Genomic DNA, 11029 nt, shown 5'->3' on the forward strand with positions numbered 1-11029 from the left:
TCTCATAATATACGTTGCACATCACCTCTTTTCTCACAGTGTCTGAAACGGTTTGATCAAGGATTCGGTCTCTCTAAACCCCTCCTTTCTGACAGCCTACTTGATTGGTCAGATGGCCCAGTCTGTTGTGATTGGTCTACCGCTTACAGCGTGTGCCAAAAACCAAATGCCTATTACCATATCTGAATTTCAGCTTGATACAGAGTGATACAAACAGTAACAATGGAATTGATTCTTTCTTTTGTTAGACAGTAACTCCATTTATTGTGCACTTTTAGCTTTTACATTCACAAACAGCCATATTACACACTGCATGAAAGGGAATATGCGAAAAAGCATAATAGGGGCATTTTAATTATATTGTCAATGTTTGTCTTTATAATCGGCAGTACTGTAGATGTGTCCAGGAAGATATTGAGCACATGACTGGAAGTGAAATGTGAAAGACATAAGATGCGATTTACGCAAAACTGACTTCATGTTGTGTATTGTCAAGTGTTTAGCCACACAGGGTTCAAAATTAACACTCTCTGAGACCAAATTGCCCAAGACAACGTAATAAGTGATTCAAATCAAACCATGTACTGAAGAAAACATATGTCTGACAACTTTTACCTCAGTAGAGAATTTTCCATCATAGGTTTATCTAGGATGCATCGAGTTTTTTCCCCCATAACTTCATGTGGAGACAAGTATGTGGAATATTTCTCATATTAAAGGGATAGTTCACCCAAAAATGAAAATTCTGTTAAAACAGTTATTATGAGTTTCTGTCTTCTGTTGAACACAAAAGAAGATATTTTGAAGAATGTTAATAACCAGACATTTGACAGTATTGACTTGCATACTATTTCTTTTTTCCTACTATGGAAGTATATGGCTGTTTGATTACCAACATTCTTCAAAATATCTTCTTTTGTGTTCAACAGAAGAAGAAACTCATACTGGTTTGGAACAACTTGAGGGTGAGTAAATGATGACAGAACTTTATTTTTTTGGTGAACTATCCCTTTAAGGCACCAAAACTAATATGAGGAGCAAAATGACACAATGACATACAATGTTTTTTCACAAATATGCAAGGAAGAAATAGCTAAATAATCCCATTGTCATGAGGTCAATATATGTATGTATCTGTGACCCTGGACCATAAAACCAGTTATAAGGGTCATTTTTTTTTTAAATTGAGATTTATACATCATCTGAAAGATTTATACATCATTTATACATAATCTAAATAAGCTTTCCATTTATGTATGATTTGTTGGGATAGGACAATATTTGGCTGAGATACAACTATTTGAAAATCTGGAATCTAAGGGTGCAAAATATCAAAATATTGAGAAAATCACTTTTAAAGTTGTCCAAATGAAATCTTTAGCAGTGCATATCCACTCACAATTTTTTTTATATATATATTTACGGTAGAAAATTTACAAAATATCTTCATGGAACATGATCTTTACTTAATATCCTAATGATTTTTGGCATAAAATCAATACAATGTATTGTTGGCTATTGCTACAAATATACCTGTGCGACTTATACCCGTCTCTTATGCTCTCTTTTTCATTAAATTTATCAAAAATACAGTGAAAACAGTAATACTGTGAAATGTTATTACAATTTAAAATAACTTTTCTATTTTAATATATTTTAAAATTTAATTCTTGCTAAATAAAAGTATTAATTTCTTTAAAAAAACTCTAACTGACCCCAAAGTTTTGAACAGTGTAGTCTATATTTGAATAAAAATAATGCAAACAGTTTAATGGCTGGTAATATTACAGTTTACATTTTTTATTTTTTTTTATCATTGGTGTGATCAAAATTTTATTTTGGACCCTGTTTACACAGCAGTGAACATATTTTAGTAAAGCCAGTATCTGCCAAATATTGAATTTGCCTACTGTGTAACTAAATCTTTAGACATTAGGGTTTACTAACTGAAAATGATTATCTAAAAAAACAATATCACAGTAGTTTTGCTGCAGTGAATTTGTGATTTATGAGAAGTCTTATATGTCAAGACAAAGCTAAACTGTGTATTGCACTGACCTTTATATTAAACAAACATTTGTTTAATGTTCCTTCTTTGGCTCTTAGAAATAACCCAGTAGAATATGTGAAGTGTAAGAATCAAGCATTGTTTTTTGACCCAGTCCTTCAATTTGATCTGTAGCACTTTGATCATATTTTGTAAATTTATTGTAAAACATTCCTCTGCAAGTACCTTACATTACCTAAGATTATAATATTGCTGTGTACCTGTAGTTCTATAGCAGTTGCCATGTTCCAACAATACCCTTTTCATATATGGGATTATATAATAACAAATTTGAAATATTCAAGTTGTCTCTGCCATGTGATAGCCAATAGAAGGGCCAGGATTTACCAAAATGTTTATCAAGCTTGTTCTGTCACAAAGTGCCCATTATCAAGGTCATTATCTGATGATGTAGACATTAAGCATCATGTTATTTTGCACATGCCAATGTATCAAGCTGTTCGAATGAGTGTTGTGAACTAGGTACATATGACAGATTGAAAAATGGCTCATTTTATGTAAATTGTCTTTGCAGGCCATCTGGTTAGGTAGGTAGCATGGTCAATTTTCTCTCCTCTTATCTTCCGTCTGCCTCATACCAGTGGTGTTTACACATGAATGTAAAACTAATACTGATTTAATAAAGAACTTTCATATCCCTGGACGCTTGATGTCATAATCAATTTATGTAATACGTAATAATAAATCATCATGCACACTCACACTGTTATTTGTCATGGGGTCTGACATATTGACATATTGAGCTCTTAACATTACTATTCACTGCTATTGGACAATTTCACATATTTGAATCATGGCGAGATACAAATAGAGCATTTCAGCAATGGCTTTGGGGACTGAAAACATTTATTTTTGTGTGATGCTGAATCCATGTGTCTATATTATAAAAAATATATATTGCATCATATTTTGATATATATATATTTTTTTTACAAAAAACTGTAAGAGACATAACCATTTAAACTAAATTGTTACACCTTTTGCGTTTGGGTCCATTTTGACCCAAAAGTGAACAGTAGGGGTGTGACGAGACATGAGAATGAGACAAGATTTTTTACACAGTATTTTTAAGAAATCCTCAGTGATGAAATACATGACTAGAAAAATAGTCTGCAGGAACATCTGAAATGCTTTAACTAATCACCTTGTAATGATGTAATTTCAGTTCTACTTTCTGAGTATGAATTATATGCAGTAAAAGACAACAATACTCAAGCACTGCAAAAGGTTTTGCCACAAACTAAACTCACTGGCTTCTCTCCTGTATGATTTCACATGAGTCTCTTCAGACCTTAGAACTGTACATGATTTATGAGCTTCTACACTGTCAGAAATAGGGGTACAGTAGGAGTCCATTTCTGTCCCCCAAGGTAAATCTACACTAACGTACCCCATAGGGCTTATTATTGGACCTCAAGGTACATGTTTGTATCTTTTTGAGGGTCAAAAAGGTACATATATGTTCCCAAGCATTAAAAGGTACATATATGTACTGTTTCATTTAAAGGTTAAGGTACAATATCAAGAGACAGCCTACAGCCATTGTTTTTTTTTTTTTTTTTTTTTTTTTTGTAAAAGTCGTTGTTTAAAGATTTTAATGATATATAAATGATATATATCATTAAAGATTTTAATGATATATAAAGTTGTTGTTTAAAGATTTTAATGATATATCATTAAAATCTTTAAACAACAACTTTTACAAAAAAAAAAAAAAAAAAAAGGCTTAGCAGAGGCTGTCCATCTTGCCGGGTGTTAAAAAAATAACACTGAAGCAGTGTTAAAGTTAATTGATTGATGATTGAGTGATGATTGACAATTAGTGGTGACACCTGATGTTAATAAGCAGAATCATTGAAAGAAAGAGAGAAAAAAGGTGTTAATTAATGTTTTATGGAATGTTTCATTTCAAGTTACCATGAAAGAGGTCAGCGTTTGCTTTAGTTGGGCTCTTGACTCTTTACCTTTTATTGTTAATTTTTTTCTGGCTGCTCCAACTTTGTGTTTGTAAAGCACTTTTGTAATGGTAAAAGATGATATGATCAGGTCACAATATAATTTGATGATGATTCTATCAGCATGACAGATTTTTTTTTTTTTTTAAATAATACATTATGCACTGAAGCTTCAGAGTTTAAACACACACAGACATCAAGAATCAGCATATGATTCTCAAGAACGGTGATGATAAATAAATACAAAATACTGACAAACAGATCAACTCTGAACATCACAAAACAAGCCACTGTCACAACAAAACAACAGAAAAATAAAAGCAAACATGAACAATCTATGAAAATTACAGGACAATTCAGCTGCATAATTTATTCATGCAGCAATGCATTATGGGAGCCATGGATGAGTTTTCATTGGTGGCTCCCATCATGCATTGCAACATGAAGCACTTTGTTTGATTGTTACCATTGTTGAGGGTCATATGCTGATTCTTGATGTCTGTGTGTGTTTCAAAAAAAAAAAAAAAAAAAAACCTTCAGATTATAAAAGCTCTGCTGGATCTCAAGCGGTAACAGAGATTTACTATAAAGAAATAATATAACATCTATATCACCAGTTAATACTAGATATCACCAATGAATCTGACCATTTCACAATGATAAAACACAACCATTATGCCTGTACTTCCCAAAGCATTGTAAACCTAAATTGATTAACTCTGGCTCACAGCACTTTTGGGAAACACAGTTCAGATCATAGTTTCTCTAATCATAACAAATGTGCTCTACAAACACAAAGTTGGAGCAGCCAGAGATAAATTAATGTTAACAAATAGAGTCAAGAGCCCAACTGAAGGAAATGCTTTTCACCATCATGGTGACTTCAAACTAAACTTTCATTAAAACATTAACATCTAAACATCTGTTAATTCTCAATAAGAACTTTTGTTGATGTATGACAGAAATAAAATCAAACTGGTTAATAATAAGTGTAATAATGTTTAATGGCTGGAAGTCAGTTGTAGTTGTTGTGTCTCTCTCTTTTTCTCTTGTTGTTGCCTCAGCGATTCTGCTTATTAACATCAGGTGTCACTACTAATTGTCAATCATCACTCAATCATCAATCAATTATCTCATTAACTTTAACACTGCTTCAGTGTTAATTTTTAAAGGGATAGTTCACCCAAAAATGAAAATTTGATGTTTATCTGCTTACCCCCAGCGCATCCAAGATGTAGGTGACTTTGTTTCTTCAGTAGAACACAAATGATGATTTTTAACTCCAACCGCTGCCGTCTGTCAGTCAAATAATGCAAGTGAATGGGTACTCTATCAATAAGAGTCGAAAAAACGTGCATAGACAAATCCAAATTAAACCCTGCGGCTCGTGACATCACTTTGATGTCCTAAGACACGAAACGATTGGTTTGTGCGAGAAACCGAACAGTATTTATATTAATTTTTACCTCTAAAACACCACTATGTCCAACTGCCCTGCACATCCGGTTAGTGAGGATCGCGCTCTGTCAACGGAAGTGATGTCTCGCGCGTATACTTCAATGAGAGCTAGACATCACTTCCGCTGTCAGAGCGCAATCAGACCTCACTAAGCGAGTGCTGAACGCAGTTGGACATAGTGGTGTTTTAGAGGTAAAAAATGATATAAATACTGTTCGGTTTCTCGCACAAACTGATCGTTTCGTGTCTTAGGACATCAATGTGTCGTCACGAGCCGCAGGGTTTAATTTGGATTTGTCTATGCAAGGTTTTTCGACTCTTATTGATCTAAGTTCCTATTCACTTCCATTATTTGACTGACAGACGGCAGCGGTTGGAGTTAAAAATCATCATTTGTGTTCTACTGAAGAAACAAAGTCATCTACATCTTGGATGCGCTGGGGGTAAGCAGATAAACATCAAATTTTCATTTTTGGGTGAACTATCCCTTTAACACCCGGCAAGATGGACTCATATGGAATGTTTAAAAATGTGTTTAAAATGAAATTGTAAAATGTGAAAATGAAAAGGATTTAATAAATTCTGATTTTAATTCAGCGCGTGTGTGTGTAAAATATATATATATCTCATTATAGTCAACGATTGTACGCTGTCAAAGCCAATTTTGTACCCTTTTTGAAGGGTTAATTTTTGTACTGTTAAATAAAGGTACAAAATTGTCACCAAAGGTACAAAACTGGTCTTTTAAGTTACAAATCACAAGGGTACAAATTTGTACCCTTGAGGGTACAGCCCCAGTGACAAGCCACTGTACCCCTAAAGGTACAATTATGTACTTTATTTTCTGAGAGTGTACAACTTTTGGCCTTCTAACTGAACTCCTTTCCACGATTTGATCATAGAAAGAAAAATGGTATAAATAAAAATGAATAACAATTTTCTCTTAGTCTCTCAGTATTCAAAGTACAAATAGACCAAATTTTTCTTCAAGCATGATAGATGAGAGCTGAGAGATGGTTACAACTACACAGCCCAGCCTAATGCCGAGTTCACACTGCACGATTTTCAAAGTCGTCCAATCATTGTTCTTTTCACACTGCACGATTATCGCGGGTCACATTCAGTCGCTGCTGTCTGCACATTGCACGAAGTATCAGCAACGGGGGTTTCACATTGCATGACTTTACAAGAATCGCCGACACCTCTGTCTGGTCTGCAAACTACGTTTCACAAAAAAAAAAAAAAAAAAAAACACACACGAGAAGTGATAAGGAAGTAACGCAAGATCATGCGTGAAACCGGAGATCTCAAAATACAGGGTATTTAAAATCGCGTTTGAATGTGTGCTCGCATTTTACTTTCGCTTTCGCGATCGTGCGCACTCTGTGAATAGGGAGTGGCGGTGCTGAGCATGTATTCTATAAGATAAGACATTTGTCAGATGCTTAGGCTCTGTTGTGCAACAAATCCTCCGCCATGGTCTTGTCAGTCATCTCGTCACTTACTCTTGTCACGTGATCAGTGAACTCTGATTCCTGCTGCACAACGTATAAAAAACATTTATTCAGTTGGATAATGGTCCATCCAACACGAGCTGCAGACACTGCAGCTCGTGTTGGATGGACCATTATCCAACTGAATAAATGTTTTTTATTTCTATAAAAGAAATCTCATCGCATTTTAATCTCGTGAAATCTCGTGGCACAAGATCTTTTCACACCCTTATAGCGAACAGTGAAAATCTAGGAGAAGAAAAATCCAGATTTTACTTTGCTGCCATCTATTGATCAACCATTGCAGCATGAAAAGGAGATTCAGGCTATTTATCATCATAATTTTTTTTATATGAAAGTAAAAGTTTATGCAATTAAAATTAATATATTTAGTTTGAAAACATTTCTGAGTAATATTTATGTTGTTTTGTTTTTCATAATTTTCATAAATTCATTAAAGGTTTCATGAATTTAGACTGATTTGAGCAGCCATGAGTTAAAGGTGCCATAGAACGTCTTTTTAAAAGATGTAATATAAGTCTAAGGTGTCCCCTGAATGTGTCTGTGAAGTTTCAGCTCAAAATACCCCATAGATTTTTTTTTATTCAGTTTTTTAACTGCCTATTTTGGAGCATCATTAAATATGCGCCAATTCAGGCTGCGGCCCCTTTAAATCTCGTGCTCCCCGCCCACGGAGTTCGCGCTTGCCTTAAACAGCATAAACAAAGTTCACACAGCTAATATAACCCTCAAAATGGATCTTTACAAAGTGTTCGTCATGCAGCATGTCTAATCGGGTAAGTATGGTATTTATTTGGATGTTTACATTTGATTCTGAATGAGTTTGATAGTGCTCTGTGGCTAAAGCTAACATTACACACTATTGGAGAGATTTATAAAGTATGAAGTTGTGTTTATGCATTATACAGACTGCAAGTGTTTAAAAAATAAAAATGACGACTGTCTCTGTAAATACAGTAAGAAACGATGGTAACTTTAACCACATTTAACAGTACATTAGCAACATGTTAACGAAACATTTAGAAAGACAATTTACAAATATCACTAAAAATATCATGTATCATGGATCATGTCAGTTATTATTGCTCCATCTGCCATTTTTCGCTATTGTTCTTGCTTGCTTACCTAGTCTGATGATTCAGCTGTGCACATCCAGACGTCCTGCCCTTGTCTAATGCTTTGAACATGGGCTGGCATATGCAAATATTGGGGTCATACATATTAATGATCCCGACTGTTACATAACAGTCGGTGTTATGTTGAGATTCGCCTGTTTTTCGGAGGTCTTTTAAACAAATGAGATTTATATAAGAAGGAGGAAACAATGGTATTTGAGACTCACTGTATGTCATTTCCATGTACTGAACTCTTGTTATTTAACTATGCCGAGGTAAATTCAATTTTTTAATTCTAGGGCACCTTTAAATGAATTTCATTAAATCAATTGAAGTCAATGGACTGGTAATTCTCATTTTATATGTTCTGATAAACTTCATCTAATATTATATCCAAATAAAATTTCTAATAAATATTGATAAAAATATATCTTTTCTTGCATCCCACTGGCTCTTGCTGTAGTGCTTGAAAAACTAAATAACATTTGAATAAGATAAGTAACCACAAATAAAGCTGTTCTTTATTCCTATACACTTTAACACACGTACACTTCAAGGATGTGGCAAGACTGATTTGCAAATCATGCTCTATGAAGGCTATTAAAATAAATTAAGTTTAAAATCCCATGAGGCTTTAGTTCAGGTAAAGCATTCCTGATATTTAGCACTCCTTAATCCTCTCTTTTGTTCTATACTAGCCCTGCATTAAAGAGGAAAGTGCTGGAGCAAAAAAATACTTTTTTTTTGACTAATTTCACAGCAAATCATTATTCTTTATATTGTAGCTCCTAGCCTTACTGTATATAAAGAGAGAGGAATGTGTGTGGAAATGGACTGTGCAGAGTATGTTTTTTTGTTTGTTACATAACAGCTTTTCCGCAGTGTTTGATAATCGCAACCAATCAATCAGTCAAACGGCTGCTCAGGAAGACACATGTCTTCCCGGAGGATTTTGGTAACACAGGGGACAGCACATTTACATATTCTGTACATGTGGTCGATGTGCAGTTATTGCTGAGGGTCTGATTGTGTTTCAGGAGAACAGAGTGTGGAAAAAACTGCTGAGTCATTGGTTTAATTATGCTAACAGACCGATGGAGGAGGAATTAGTATTCGTGGTAGAGCATGTGGGAAAGACCACAGTCTGGAGAAATTAAAGTATAAAGCCTAGATCACAGAAAACATACTCCAGAATAAGCTCTGATCTTTTCTTTTAAGTAAACGTGAAATGAAAATTGGACTGCTATTTATTTGATAACATTTTACAATTTTGCTGCAAACCTTAACATGAACTAACAACGAAAAATACCGTACTTCTAAAGCATTTATGAAACTTAGTTAATGTTAATTGCATTATTAAAATCAAAAGTTGGACTTGAGCTAACATTAACAATGAATAGTAATATTTTTATTCATTATAGTCAACAAAGATGAACAAATAAAGTAACAAATGTATTTCTCATAGTTAGTTAATGTTAATGCATCATCTGATGAGACCTTATTATAAAGTATTACCATTTATTTTCTAATAAACATCTTATTCTGCCACCATACTTATTTTCTTGTTGAATTTCCCATTTTACACAGAAATTCACCACCTTACAGAAGTAAAATAGGTTGCAAATACAGCTTAAAGGGTTAGTTCACACAAAAATGAAAATTATGTCATTAATGACTCACCCTCATGTCGTTCCAAACCCGTAAGACCTTCGTTCATCTTCGGAACACAGTTTAAGATATTTTAGATTTAGTCCGAGAGCTTTCTGTCCCTCCATTGAAAATGTATGTACGGTATACTGTCCATGTCCAGAAAGGTAATAAAAACATCATCAAAGTAGTCCATGTGACATCAGTGGGTTAGTTAGAAGTTTTTGAAGCATCAAAAATACATTTTGGTCCAAAAATAACAAAAACTATGACTTTATTCAGCATTGTATTCTCTTCCGGAATCCTTTCCATTGAATTGATTCCATTGAATTGATTCCATTGAATTGATTCCATTGAATTGATTCCATTGAATTGATTCCATTGAATCCTTTCATCTGTCGGCGTTGATAAAGCACTTTTACGTCGTTGTTTTTGGCAATTAGGACATCCGCGACATGCACACTTACGCACCATTTTAAAAAATATAGCAATTTCCCATATACAAACAATGTAGAATAGTTTGAATTCTGTGTGCGTCTCCCTCAGCCTGTAAACGAAGCTCGGGCGCACCGGATAACACGTCAGCAGCGTCTTACATCAGCAGCGTCACTGCGGAGTCGTGAACCCGGATTGACAACAGACCTGGAAGAGAATACAATGCTGAATAAAGTCGTAGTTTTTGTTATTTTTGGACCAAAATGTATTTTCGATGCTTCAAAAACTTCTAACTATGTCACATGGACTACTTTGATGATGTTTTTATTACCTTTCTGGACATGGACAGTATACCGTACATACATTTTCAATGGAGGGACAGAAAGCTCTCGGACTAAATCTAAAATATCTTAATTTGTGATCCGAAGATGAACGGAGGTCTTACGGGTTTGGAACGACATGAGGGTGAGTCATTAATGACATAATTTTCATTTTTTGGGTGAACTAACCCTTTAATGTTGACTTTAAAGTGTGAAATGAGAAGTCTCATGTTTTTATGTTATGCTTCAAGGGACAAGAAATCTTGGTTGTTTCTGAGTCTTCCAACAGACTGGTGATCTAGTTCATCTGTTTATATTGAAAGACTTATGGTTTATGACAACATGTCTCCTGCTTATGTTATGAGATTCATCAGTATTGCATTGACATATTGCTTATCTCCAGGATCATAATAGATTGAAGTACTTCAGAACGGCACGATGCGGCACGATGCGGCACGATGCAAACGAGGAAATGTGAGGCAATCAAAAGCAATCACAACTGCTTCCTCTGATGTAG

At 34.4% G+C, this 11029-nt stretch overlaps 1 long non-coding RNA gene across 1 annotated transcript; it reads left to right on the forward strand.

Annotated features, from left to right (window-relative positions):
• The first annotated feature begins 21 nt into the window (after window positions 1–21).
• Window positions 22–2711, forward strand: LOC125274128. The gene is made up of 2 exons (XR_007186186.1): window positions 22–965; window positions 2583–2711. It is a non-coding gene; the product is annotated as an uncharacterized LOC125274128 (long non-coding RNA).
• Window positions 2712–11029: the final 8318 nt, after the last annotated feature.

Source organism: Megalobrama amblycephala, linkage group LG8 (assembly GCF_018812025.1).
Source record: "Megalobrama amblycephala isolate DHTTF-2021 linkage group LG8, ASM1881202v1, whole genome shotgun sequence".
Classification (NCBI taxonomy): domain Eukaryota; kingdom Metazoa; phylum Chordata; class Actinopteri; order Cypriniformes; family Xenocyprididae; genus Megalobrama; species Megalobrama amblycephala.